This window comes from Heterocephalus glaber, unplaced genomic scaffold, assembly GCF_053883595.1.
Source record: "Heterocephalus glaber isolate CG9 unplaced genomic scaffold, H.glaber_assembly_v1.0 deba00001442, whole genome shotgun sequence".
Classification (NCBI taxonomy): Eukaryota; Metazoa; Chordata; class Mammalia; order Rodentia; family Bathyergidae; genus Heterocephalus; species Heterocephalus glaber.
Genome location: NW_028258296.1, coordinates 20,041,647 through 20,055,515, shown reverse-complemented (window position 1 = coordinate 20,055,515; position 13,869 = coordinate 20,041,647). Strand labels below are relative to the sequence as shown.

At 41.7% G+C, this 13,869-nt stretch overlaps 1 protein-coding gene across 11 annotated transcripts in view; it reads left to right on the top strand.

The window, feature by feature from the left end:
- The first annotated feature begins 4,061 nt into the window (after nucleotides 1-4,061).
- The window catches only part of Ssx2ip (SSX family member 2 interacting protein), a 40,116-nt gene continuing 30,308 nt past the window's right edge, over nucleotides 4,062-13,869 (top strand). For 4 of the 11 annotated variants that reach the window (XM_087212991.1, XM_004841364.3, XM_087212996.1 and 1 more), the window contains exon 1: nucleotides 4,097-4,212. The gene's annotated coding sequence lies outside the window, so the exon portion shown is untranslated. Of the gene's footprint in view, nucleotides 4,213-4,345; nucleotides 4,416-13,869 lie in introns of those variants that run through there. The other 7 variants (XM_087212989.1, XM_087212995.1, XM_004841362.3 and 4 more) reach the window with 7 other exon arrangements.

The window sequence follows — 13,869 nt, the reverse complement described above, 5'->3', positions numbered from 1 at the left end:
AAAGCCTCTTACTCCTTGAACTCTGACACATACTGTTTTGCAGTGAATTTTTGGTTTTTTTGTACTGGAGATTGAACTCAGGACCTTGTGCTTGCGAGGCAGGCGCAGTGCCACTGAGCTAAACCCCTGGCCCCACAGTGAATTATTAATAGTTTTAAATTGATTTTACACCTAAAATTGAGGCCATGGATATGACAGTGCCTACCTTATATCCTGTAAGACTTAATTTATCCATCCTACTATCCCTGCAAAGGTAGTCCTGGCTAGAATACAGAAGTAATGAAAGCAAGACCATTAGGCAGAGGTGACTCAGCCCACATTCTCATCCGATGCAGGACACAGGCTCTAACAAGAAACATACTTCAGTAGTTCTAGAAATCACTGCTATTGAAATACCCCAGATGGCAAGCCCTTATAAGCATGCTCATTACTAGCCAGATTTGAATATGCATGCTAGTGAAAGCTGTGTGGCCTGAATGCTTGCTGGGTTATTTGAAACACTTGCTTCTGAGGAAGACACATGAATAGAATATAGGGTAGATTAGAAGCTATTTTCACAGAACTAAAATATTTTAAAATCATCATACATACTTGTAGAAATTCATACCCAGCAGAAATCAATAAGATAGAAAGCAAATTCTCCTTCTGAATCTCACAATGGTTAGTTTGCTTAATAATCCTCAAATGCAGGCATGAGGATCTGGGGCTTCAGAGGTGAACGTGCCCAATGTGGTTACTGCCTTCATGGGCCCATGTAGGCCTGTGTTTTAGTGGTAGAAGACAAGACTACAAGCAAGGAAACAATAAAACCAAGCCTGAGAAGGTTTCTTTATATGGAGGTGGGATGTGAATGATTAAAAAAAAAAATCAGTCTTGAAACTTTATGGGATTTTCAAGATGACTGCTATAGTTTGGATCTAAAATGTCCCCTAAAGGTCCATGAAGTAAGGGCTTGTTCCCTAGCCTATGGCACTATTGAGAGTTGTGGAACTCTTAGGAGTTGGGTTCTAGTGAAAGGAAATTAGGTCACTGCAAGGTGTGGGGGGTACTCTTGAAGGTGGTATTGGAACATTTGCACCTTTCTGTCTCTGCTTCCTGGCCTCCATGATGTAAGCAGCTTTGATCCACCACACACTCACCACAATGTTCTTCCTGGCCACAGGCCCAAAAGCAATGGGCCAACTGACCACGGTCTGAAATTATAAGGCAAAATAAACCTTTCTTTCTTTCTAGATGGTTATCTCAGTGACAGAAAATTAAGACAAAGACCAAATGACAAGTGCAAAAGGCCATGGAACTGAAAGGCGGCCCTCTATGGCTGGTACTTTCTGCAGAATGAGAGTTCCCAGAGGGGAATGGGGTCAGATCAAGGTAGTCAGGACTGAGACGGAAGTTCTGTTGCATAGTAAACACAGTGAGAGGCCAGTGATGGTTCCTAATTGGGGGCAAAGGGATTTTCATTTTTGAAAGAGATTCATTCAAACATACAAACATATAGAAATATATATATTTTAAGCAAAAAATGGTAACATACAGTACATATTTTGCAACTGGTTACTGGTGTGCATTTGTAGAACTTCTCTTTCACATTATGTTCAGAGTCAGTTTTCTATCTCTCTTAAGACAATGAAACACATCTTACTTTTGACCTTTTCTACCTACCCTTATGCAGTAACTTAGCAGGAAAAACAAAGATTTGGCATTTTAACAGTTGGTACCACAATATCGTCATCCAATTTGGCTCTGAAGGACGTTTAGATTGTTTTAAGACTCAGACATATTCTCAAAGTTATTTTCAACAAACTCGGTGCCTACAGACACTTTGAGCAGCATCACTGCAACATGTATACAGCCTAAGGTGCTTACTTTGAAATAAAAAATATTCTTTTGCAGTTATAAATTTATTTCATTACCAAGTGATTGTTAAGCAGCAGCCACAACCACAGTAACAGGCATTAGGGATATGTTAATGATGATAAAATCTCTTTCCCTACTTACACTCTAGTGGACACCCAAACAAGCAATCAAAATAAATGAAGTATACATTACAAATTATGGCTGAAGATTGTATAAGAGGCTGGATCTCACAAAAATGGAATTCAAAGGCAAGAAATAAGTAATACACATGCTAAGGGAAAGAACAGTTAGATGAGATAGCTACTGCAAAGGTTCTCGGGTAGGAATCTGCCTGATAAGGCTGAAGAACAATGAGGCAACATTTCACTACCTCGTTAGTTTTGCTAAAGAGAAAGTAGACAAAGTAAAGCTTTTAAAAAAGTTCAGGTCCTCTCTTTTCTTTCTTTCCTGGTACTGGGGGTTGAACCCAGGCCCTTCACCCAGTGCTACATCTCAGACCATTTTTTAAATTTTTGAGACAAGGTCCTGCTAAATTGCTAATTGCTCAGACTGGATTTGAACTTGCAATCCTCCTGCCTCAGCCTCCCAGTGAGAGCACTGGTATTACAGGCACGTACCACCATGTCCACCATTACCTTTCTTAGTTCTTTCTTTACTATAGCAAATTTCTATGAAGCAAAATTTCTTTCATCCCTGGGCTAAAAGGTCCTTAGGCCACTTTTAGGCTGTAGTAAAATTATTTATTTTGCCTTGTATATCTGATAGGATGTTGGTGACACTCAAGTCCCTGAGGGTGTTGTGGGCGGAGCCGAGCTTCCTAGCCCTCATCTCAGCCCTTTCCAAACTTTCTGAAATTATGATTGCTAATGGTAAGATCATAATAGGCTGCATCAGGCCTTGCTTATTGAATTGATGGTTCTAGCTAATCAGGGGGAGAGCTCTGCGTTTTTGACTCCGAGTAAGAGAAATGGTCAAATGAAACCTTCAACGCTATGTCAAAGAACAACTGTCCTATTTCTTTCTTGAGATGGAAAGAAGTGGTTATTTTGCGGACTGTCCTGAGCCGTCTTGGAAGCAGGGGGACCCCGCCCCCCCCAATCAATTGTCTGGATTAGGGAGGGAGGTAATTCTTGGCAGTAACTGGTTTCTCCCTAGCCCCAGCCCTGTGCAAAACGTCCCTACAATAGGCCCTAACCGGGCTTGTGGTTGTCATTACCCGTGTTTCACAGCATCTTGTCCTCAACTTAGACCCAAGGCAAAGAGAAAGACTCCCTCTAGCTCTAAAGTGGTCAACATGGCCCAACTCATTTTTTTACCTTGATCTTTCATCCAGAATTGGGGATAAGTGCCTATAAATTGGGGCGGGCACTCCTCCTTTTCTTGTTCTACAGTGCATTTCTGTGTTCTCCTCGCCTACTGTTTTGATTTCAAAGTGGCCTCAGGAGCCTCCTTAAAATGCCAAACCTGTTTTTCTCCTTTTGAGTAATAAGTACTTCTTTGTGTTTATAACCCAACTCGCCTCCAGCCTTTTCTCCATCTTACATCTTTCCTTCCCTGGGGGATTTTAGGCTCGTGTAATTTTCTTTGCACGTATTTTGCTGAGCGGATGTGCGACATTTCTGCATAAACTTCTTGTTGACGAGGGCCAGTTCTTCCGCCTAGGTCCTTTCCTTTGCCTTCATTTTCCATACACTGTCTCTCGTTGGGTTGTTTGCACCTACCATTCCTGAGGCACGAACCTCCCTCCCCCTAGAGTCTAACCTAATTCTGGTGTCTACTGGTGTTCGGTTCATTCTCCACGTGGCTCTTCCGGGAGCTTCACTTTTCGCCCCTAGGATGGAACCTGGGACTCAGCGGCGGGGTGGGGATCCCAGAACTTGCTCCAAGGCAGCCCAAGCTCCCTGCCCCCAGGGGGCCCCAGGAGCGGAAGGCGTGGGGAGGGGCCGGGGAGCAGGGCTGGTCCGGGTGAATCACAGGGCGTAACAGGTGCCTCAGCCGCAGCTGCGCCCGCCGCGCGCTGGGGCTCCAGGGAAAAGGTTTTCTTTTTCTCCTAGTTTTTTTGGAGATGAGGAGGTGGCTCCGGGGCCCCACTTGACCAATGCAGGCCACTGTTGTTCGTCGCCTAGCAACTGGTGGAGCCAATGGGCGGTGGCAGGGCCTGCGGCGCCGGCGCGGGGCGGGGTGGGAACTCGCGAACCTGCCGCGGCAGGGGGCGGTGCGAGGGGCGGAGCGAGGGCGGCGGGCTCGCAGTCGGAGGTAGGCGGGAGCCGCGGCGGAGACTGTGCTGGCCCGTCGGGCTGCGGGAGGCGCGTGAGGGAACCACGAGCGGTGACTCCCGGCGCTCCCGGCAGGACGGTGAGCGGCGCGCTCTGCTGCGGGGACTGTGACGTGGGCAGGCGGCGGGCGCGGAGCCCCGTGGGGCTGGGGCGAGAGGCGGCGGGCTGCGAGGTGAGCGTCCGCACCCTCACCGTAGGCGACCCGCTCCGCGGCGAGGGTCCAGGCGCGGCCGTTGGAGGGCGCGGGCGAGCGTCAGGCCCGCCTGGAGCGGGAGGGGGCAGGTAGGTCCCAGCCCCGCGGTCGCTCCTGCTGGTGGTCGCCGCTACGGGAGCCCCAGCCTCTCCGGGATGCAGCCAGGCAGGGGATGAGAAGCAGCGCGGGGACGTGGGGGAGGCGAGGGCGGCCAGTTGGAGCCTGTAGGGGCTTGGCGATTTGTCAGTGCCAGCCGCCAGAGTTATGGGGTGGCACCCGGCTGGGGCAGGGGACGAGCACCCCAGTAAGATAGCGGTCTAGTTTAAAGTGTGGGGGAAGAATTGGCATCATTTAAGAGGGAGGCATATTTTAGAAAATTGGGGCTTAGAATTTTCCAGTAAAGTACAGTAAGCCAAATTGTGAGCTCCCTACACCTCTTTGAGCCTGTGGTAATCGCCCAGTTATGCAAGTCACTTGGGCCCAAATTGCTCTCAGTACCCATATAGACATCTTTATATTTCAGTACTACCCCAGTTTTAAGGTCCGTAACTGTGAATGCCAAAGTCGTCACTAGCAATGGAGATACATTTCTTGTTCAGTGGGAAAACGGAGATTTCCCTAGGGTGGTTCAGAAGTAGAAGGGTGCTGACTTCTTGAGTTGCAGGGCTCCACCCAGCAATTTAGATTGGAGCCTCTGTCCGTCCCAGAGTTGGCTGTGAATGGTGGATGCCATGGGATCCTTTCTGGTTCTTCTGGAAGAGACTGGAGGTAGAAGAAAATCCTAGCAGTTTTATAATTTGATCCTGAACTTGAAGAGTCTGTATGACTGGACACATTTAGAAGACTGCCTAAAATTTGAAAAGAATGACCTGGAGAGAAATGTCTCTGCAGTTTAGATCAAGCTATCTTGAAATTTAGAAGTTAAAGGTAGATTTATAAACTTAGATGGAGCCCATAGAACTTAATCCATCAAATCTTATTCTAGAGCTATCAGATGCCTGCAGGCCTAAGAAGCTTAGGTTATTCATTCAAACTAGAGAAGTAGAAGCTAATGTCTACTTCAACGCTTTGTTCTGTCTCCTATCAATGAAAGTTTCTCAAGCAAAAAGATTCCTTGAGAATTAGGTGCTGATAAATGCTCTTTTCCAGAATGGAGGGCCCTCTTCAACCAAGTCATTTTATACCCTTCCTTTTCTTCTCTTTCCCCATCTGTACAATGAAGATAATAAAGCACTAGGATTAAGTAACATGAGTGAAGCAGCTTGAAGATAACTGCAAAGACTCAGTTATTCTAGGATGAAATGTGCAGATATCCTCATAACACATTGCACACTGTGACAAGACTTGTTAAGCACATTGTGTTCTAAACATGCTGAGGCAGATACATAAAAAAAAAGCGGATACATTAAAAAAAAATCTGTTAAAATTGTTTCCTGAAGGCCTAAAATCCAGCACAAAGTCAGATCATATACTTGACTCTTCTTAAACCTGACGATCTTCTCATTAGCCAAAGCTATGACCCAAGTTTTATAAAAATAGACATTTGAGTGCCTTCTATGTAATATGCACCTAGAAATAAAAAGATGAAAAGACATTGTGCCAGAATAGTGTGATTTTAATTTATTCCTCATGCTTAAATTGGAGCAGTAAACCAGGCGTGGTGGTGCATGCCTATAATCCTAGCAGCTTGGGGGGCTAAAGTAGGATTGCTTGAGCCCATTATAGGCAACCTATTGAGACCCTAGCTCCAAAAAAAAATGCCTGGGAGCAATTCCAAAGTGTTCTAAAATAGGATTTTTCTATATCTTTAACAATAGTTATGAACCTAACTGGTTTGGCCATTTTTCATGACACAAAACTTTTATATTGTGTCATTGGTGTTGGTAGTATTAACTGGCAGTGAAGGTACAGAAAAACAGTTCATTATTAGTAATGGTAAACAACCTAGAAGCATACCTTAGTATCAGCAGTACTACGCTTTAGTGATTCTTTTAATGGCACTTTATTATTATTTATTAAACACACCTGATACCTGCCATACTTAAAAGGTAAGTATTGCCTTGAGAGAGTTGTATAAAACAAGAAATTTACTGGGTAGTAAAGGAGAAAGGGGAAAAATGCAAATATGGAAAGGATTTAGAAAAGAATTTCAGCTGTGTCTCAATAGAGGCGGTGTTCACCGAGCAGTTGGCGTGTTCTGCAGCAGTTGTATGGGTAAGGAATTGCAGGTGGTTTGGTTGAGTTGGACTCAGGTGGAGTTGTGTTAGAAATAAGGTTCAAGAAGGATGTGGTGAACTTTGAGCAGCAGGTGATAGGGAACCTTGAAATGGTTTTGAATTATGTTTCGTTTTTACTTTAGAACAGTATTTCTAACAAAATAATTTGAGTGCTCCAAAAGCATTCTGAATGACCATGGACAGTTCAAGTAGTATCTGAAAGCTAGTGCCTTACACAGCAATTGAACTTGAAAAAAATTTTATTGAAACCTTTAGACATTTTAGGAAAATGGAAATAATCATATAACAGACTTCTGCTGAGTATCTTCCATTGTTAAGACAGGGTGTAGGGATTCAGAGATAAGATATGGCTCCATTAGGAGAAATAACAATTATAATGCAATGCAGAATCTGAGTGCTAGTGCAAAGGCTTGAAAATATCAAGCTCTAGAAGTGTAGCATTCTGAGATAAAGTGTTTATTGTCTTTCAAGTAAACAAAAGTAAGTTCTTGATAGAAATTAAACTAGAATCAGTTAAACAGAACAATTTTAACTAAAATTCTACATTTTTATTAACTCTTGCTTCAGGTTTCCTTCCCCACCTCCCTCATAGTCTCCCAAAGCAAATGTTTGGTTTGATCATCAGACTCCTAGCTATATAATCTTGTTCCTCATTTGTAAGGCGTGGTAATAGTACCACCTGCTTTGTAGGGTTATGATGAGTAGACAAATGTTAGTATCCCAACATTGCCTACAAAATAGCTTATACTTATTGTACACTTAATAGCTCTGTTTTTTGTTTTGTTTTGATGTTTTGAGACAGAGTCTTGCCGTGTATTTTAGTCTGGCTTTGAACTCAGTATGTAGCCCAGGCTGGCAATCCTCCTGCCTCAGCTTCCTGAGTGCTGGGATTACAGGCATGTGCCACCACACCCAGCTATTATTTGTGTGATATAAAAATGCTGTAGGGCTGGGGATTTAGCTCAGTGGTTCCTGGTTCCAGCGCCTGCCTCGAAAGGGTAAGGTCCTGAGTTCCATCGCCGGTACCAAAAAAACAAAAATGCTGTAATTAAGGACTGACTTAGGACAGGATGGTGACTGATGACTCCTAAGCCTGCTCCAGTGTCCTTTGGTTTTCAGGCAAGGCCTAGAGTTTATCTCTATTTCCGTGTCTTGCAAGGATGTCTCTAAGCCCACAGAGTTTTGCAGTGAACTCATCTCCACACACCCAAACCCAGTCTTACTAACTTTATTCCTCTGTTCTCTTTATCTAAATGACACTGTGATCTGTCTGGGACCAAAGATAGTTTATATGCTCGTCACCATGTGCTTGTCCAGTCTCTAAAGTATCTATCTGCTTTTCACTGTACTCACTATTACTGGGTAAGTCAAGCCTGCCCATTCATTTCACCATTTGCTTTATCTTTCTTGAATAATTTTGTTTGCATATCATAAAAGTGTGCTTTTTAAAGAAGGGGAATGCATAGCAAAAAATTATTTTAAAAAATTACTTGTATAATTCCTGGCATGCAATGTGCACTAAGAAAATATTTTGGGGCCAGTGTTGCTAAAAGTGGAATTTATTTTGGAAACATTGGGTTTGGAGGAATTTTGCAGAATATCGTTCTAAAAATATTATAGGACTAAATATAATTTTTAGATTATATATAGTCTAATGAGTGTAATTGTTAATCCACAGTGGGTACCAACTACTGCATATAATCTTTATACCGTATGAGTCTTGAATTGGTTAATCTTTTTCTAGTTATTTGTAGTCTCTTTGTCCAAAGTTTTGGAATATCCCTCTAGGATCTAGAATATAAAAGTGAGACATCACCTTAGAAATAAGTCATCAGTAAGTATATGTCAGGTATATTATTTTATTATGAGGAGATTTGTATCATTCACTCAGGATACTTGTTGAGTGTCAAGAGGAGGCCTCACCAGTGAGAAACAGGAAGCAGGCCAGACCCCAAGCCCCACAGATGATGGGGGCATATTGTAACGCAGACTTTCAGTCCCAATCCTCCCTGGATCTCTGCAGGATTGTTGCATCCCTTCTCGCTGGAACCCCAGAGAGTGCAGGATTAGACCTTCCTCCTGCTGAACAGGTGACCTTGATTGGCGGAGATAAACCTGTTAAAACTGGGGACCTCTTTCCTCTGGTACTGAGGTTTAATCATAAGAATAAATAGGTTGAACCTACAGAGTGTTAAAGTACTACCTGGGACTATTGATTCAGACTGTTTGGGACAAATTCAGGTTATGGTTTATTTGCATGATGTCTGGGTGTTTGGCAAGGAGATTGTATCAGCCAATTGATTCTTCTACGTGTTGTCAAAACTAGAGCTGCTAGTCGAGAACAGATCCCGGGTAATATGGAACCTGGCAGAATCTCCCACGAGGAGGTGTTCTACTGGGGATGTTACAGGCCAATGGCCCATGTGTATTGTATTGTGTCAGTATTGTGTCAATGCAAGTGTGTCAGCGTTGTTGAAATTAAGAATTTTAAATATTTTTAGGAGCATTAGTGTGTCAATGAAGGGAAAAGAAAGTAAAAGAAAAGGCAAAAGAAATGTGAGGGGCGCAGAAGCCTCTCAGCTGGACCAATGGGGCAAAGTTCAGAGTCAAAGTGAAAGTAAAGTTCAAAATTAAAACAAAAGCAGAATTAAGAATTAAAGGAAAGTTAAAATTAAAGATTTTAATATTTTTAGGGAATTACTATGTCAGTTAAAGGCAACTGAGCGTGTCAGTGTTGTGTCAATTATGGAAAAACATTTGCAAGGGTAAAATGTTTTGTTGGGAAAGAGTCTCAAGTCTGTATAATGCATTCAATTTATGATGTATTACTTGCCATCGAGAATTGATTTTTTTTCCCTTTGTAGAAATTCAATGGGCTTTGATACAGCAGGAGTTAAGCATAGCCCCAGAAAAAAAATTCAAACTAGTTCTTGTGGTTATTTAAGAACCTGGTGTGGGGCAGGGGTTTTATTTGTGCCCTTACAGGAAATGAATGGACAATATGGATACCAATGGAGAAAAGTGATTTGACTTTCTTCAACAGGGAGAACTCTCCCAGATGACAGCTGAAGAAAACTATCCAAGAGGCAGAAAAAACTTGTCTGTCGTTGAGACCTGGGTTGGCGAGGGACTTTGGATAGGCCCTTTGGGGGTTATCTTTGACTGATGATCACAACTACAACCCTCTTCAGTAGGAAGAAGCCCAAACAGTCTTTGCCCGTTGCCCCTTACGTCAGTTGGGGGTGCTTCCTTGGAGGGGGGACAACTGATTTGGTATAGGCAGTTAGACAGGACTGTGCTCTTTGAAAAGAGCCAGTACAGACACACTGCAGCCGAATGAAGGCCTAGTCTTTGAAAGCCAGATCTCAAAACAAAAGATAGGATATTTACTTGCTTCCCCTAGGCCACATTCCTGCACAGATAGGATATTTTTGTGCTTCCCCTAGGCTAGGTTCCTGCACATATTCTTATAGATGTGTTTTGACATACCAGGCATCTGTGTGAACTCATTATCCTAGTTCATGTGTATGCACAACTATGTGGAATAGGTGTGAGAGGTATACTGGATTGATAGAATTTGCCATTTATCTTAATTGAGATTTCTGTTAAAAGACAGGAGTGCTATTCTGTGAATAAAGGCCCGGGTCTTTTATCCCCCCAGCCCACCCCCAGGAATGACATTTGTAATGGTTTGTAACTTTTACAGAGGCTTCTCTTGGATGTGTATGGTTTGATTTAACAAAAAATGGTGATCATGCTGTTCTCATTAATCCATAACTTCTTTTTTGTACTTTGCACACAAATCTGCTTCATAATCTAATAATCCCAGAGAGGCTCTTTGGGCTTTTACTGTATGTATTAGGCTTTAGTTCTTTCCTTATGATGGATATTAAGATTGTGTTTAGTTTCTTGTGTTTCTTGTGCGAAATAACGATGCAGTCTGAATGTCTTGTCTGTTGTGCTTGCTCACTTGGGTGACTGAACATGTGGCATAGATGTCTAGAATATAATTGGTTAGTGGAAAAATTTACTCATTTGAAGCTTGTTCTCTAAAACAACTTCTGACCTCTGGTAAAGTTCTGAATCCCCTACGTAATTATCTGCATAACTGGAGGACATTTGTATCGTTTCTAACTAGATTTTTCCCTGCTCTTGTGAGTGGCGCCACTGAGCTAAATCCCCAGCCCTCAACAAGCCTTTTTGAAAATGTTTTTTTTAAATGGCATTCAGCTATTAGTTTTGCTGTTTGATAGTAGTGCTGTTCACTCCCTTTGCCTCTTAGCATCACTTTTGAAAACATGAATTTTTTTTTATTGTCTGAAAAAAACACATTCACTTATAAAAAATTTAGAAGACAAAAAAGGAAAAATTGCCCATAATATCTTTTTGTATGTATATAACAACACATAAAGAAAAGAATGAAATCCCTGCCCTTGCCTCTCCCCCTCCTATTCCTAGATTGGTCTCTCCTTGTAGTCTTTTCTATTCTTGTACAGACATCTGTATTTATAACACAGAAATGTTACATGTATATTTTAAGAGGCCAAAAAGTGGTCATATTGGATATTGTTCTTCTGCCTTTTTTTATTATGAGCAAAATAGAGGAGGCTTTCCAAGTTAGTAAAATCACTAAGAACAGATAACTTATTGTGCATTTTCCATGTACACAAGACTGTTGTAAATCCTTAACGTGTAAGATTACTTATTAGAATGATTAAGTAAGCTTGTTAACTAATTTACTGTTTAACCATCTAATAATTCTCTAAGGTAGACTGTTTTTACTCCCCTTTTGCAGGTGAGGAAAATGAGGCCCAGAGATTTCTGTTTAGGATCATTTAGTTTGTAAGTGACAGCTGTGGTTTGAAACCAGGTGGTGTGACTTTGGATCCTTGTTTTTAACCATTGTACTGTACAGTTTCTCCTACAGCAGTAGTCATCTCAAGGATACATAAGGAATTTGAAGTACAGCATGTAGCTCCCTAAGCTAAGAAGGTACCTGTCTAATGGTACATTTTGGCTATGAGCTTCACTGAGGTGTATCCCTTAACTCAAAGTAGGGTACACATGAAATATTTTACCATAGTATGTGTCTTCACACTGCTTTAGGCAGTCTTTGCCTGGTTGAAGGATATGGTGAGAGTCCCATCTCTTTTTGTTTTGTTTTGTTTTTTCTTTTGGTACCGGGGATTGAACTCGGGACCTTGCACTTGCAAGACAGGCGGTGGAACCACTGAGGTAAATCCCTGGCCCATCTTTACAAGAGTGATGTTAGGAAATATTCTTCCTGAGCCTCTTGCCCATTGCAGAATGAAGTGGTTAAGAGAATAGAATGGGGTCTGCAGCCTGGGGTTTGTTAGACTCCTGCCTCTGCTATACTCTAATTTTGTGACTTTGCTGTCTGCCTCAGTTTCCTTATCTGTGAAAGGAAAATAATAATACTGGGTTGTAGTGAGGACTGACTTCATAAAGCATTTAGGCCAGTTCCTGGCACATGTGTTTCTTAAGTAGATACCCTGTATCATACTTATACTGTGGTAGTCTTCCATCTGTTATCTTGTTGAGTACCTACAAAAACCCAAAGAAGGTGGTGTCACCACCCTGTCTTATAGGTAAGGAAACCACTTGGCGAGATGGTCTTGCAGTAAGTGAGCTAGTCAGGATATGACCCCAGACTGTTGACCCCTTTGATGTCTTGTCACCAGTTCAGATTGGGGAGGTTCACTTGAGATTCAGGCAGCTTGAAGAACAGATAGAGAGTTGTGAAAATGTTTGAACTTAACTTTATTCTCTGGTGCACCTGCACCAAAATCTTGCTGAGTTGAACTTAATGTCCATTGGAATTTACCCACCCCAGCCTGAACCAAAGTATAGCCATCTTAGGCCTCATTTTTCCTTACACCCAGTCTTGTGAGTTGAGCGTTGTTGACTTTGTGCTCCCCAACTTCAAATCCGTCTAGTAGCCACTAGCTCATCAAGAAGGCACATTGTTAGGATAATAACCGATTTTTGTGTTTTGGCCATCCTGTTATATATTAAAATTTAATTTATGAAGAATCAGTTTCTGTGGAAAATATCCATACTGTTATGTCATGCAGATGAAATAATTTAGATTTTAAGTTGTAATAATAGATTTTTAAGAGGTGGAATTTAGTGTGTTTCTGTACCAGTCTCCACAGTTGAATTGTTTTAAGGTAGGAGAGGTATTTGTAACAGAATTAAAAGCTATAGTTTCTTTTGGAACAAACCTATAGTAGAAGTTTACTAATGTTTTAAATAATCCCTATATATTTAGTTTTTGTGAGTAATAACATCTATTTAAAGTACACTATTAACTGAATTCTTAAGTTTTATGACTGAATTTGTTACATAGGACTATAATGTTTAAAGACTTCCTTTTAACACTTTTATTTCCCCAACTCAGTACAGTAGCTTGGTAACTCAAACTTTGTGATATTTTAGCAGAAACTTGGTTAGCTGTTTGTGAAAATTCCTGTGCAGTATTTAGAAGCCCAGATAGAATGTTACTGTGTTCCTGTGTAAAGGAAAGCTATTATTTTCTGACACTTGATTGAAGATTGTTTTGAATTCTGATTAGGTAGGGATTGTGTCTTTCCAAGTTTGGATTGAACTTGAACCCTTAATATAACGTAATATGTGAAGGAAATCTTGTGATCAAGATATTGTGTTTTTGCTGATCTCTCTTTGGGTTTGTGTTAGAAAAGATTTGGGGGCTGATGAGGACAAGAAAAATAGAAATGAAGAATAATACTTTTCTCTAAAATGTTGGTTCATCTTTTCCATTTCTGTTTTCCTTTACGATTTGCTTACCAGAATAAACATATTAACTTGTGATGAGTTATTTACTTGAGTAGTCATTGATTATTCCACCCTAGGTTTGGAGGAAGGGAATATAGAATTGTAAAGTGCGGTGCTTAGGAGTTTAGCTGGGAACAGGGCTAGAGTACAGAGTGTTGTGGGCTGGAGTTTTTGGAGATGGAGCTAAGAGACAGTTTGATAGTGGTTGAGCTGTGCCTGGGAAAAGTATATTGGGGATGAGAGAAGAGAGCATAGGAGGAGGACAGAGGCCGGAGTGAGCGTGTCATTTCGGACTCAGTTAATTGTATGATTTACTGAGCGGGAACTCTTGGCTGCAAAGATGAATCCGAGAGTGTGCCCTACCCACCCTAGAAGGGTAGTTCATAAGGTAGTTCGGGAGGCATCCAGCTCTAATAATATGGAATGGTTAATTGCAACACTGGATATATCATTGTCATAAACGATCAGTTGCATTAGTGTATGCAGTATC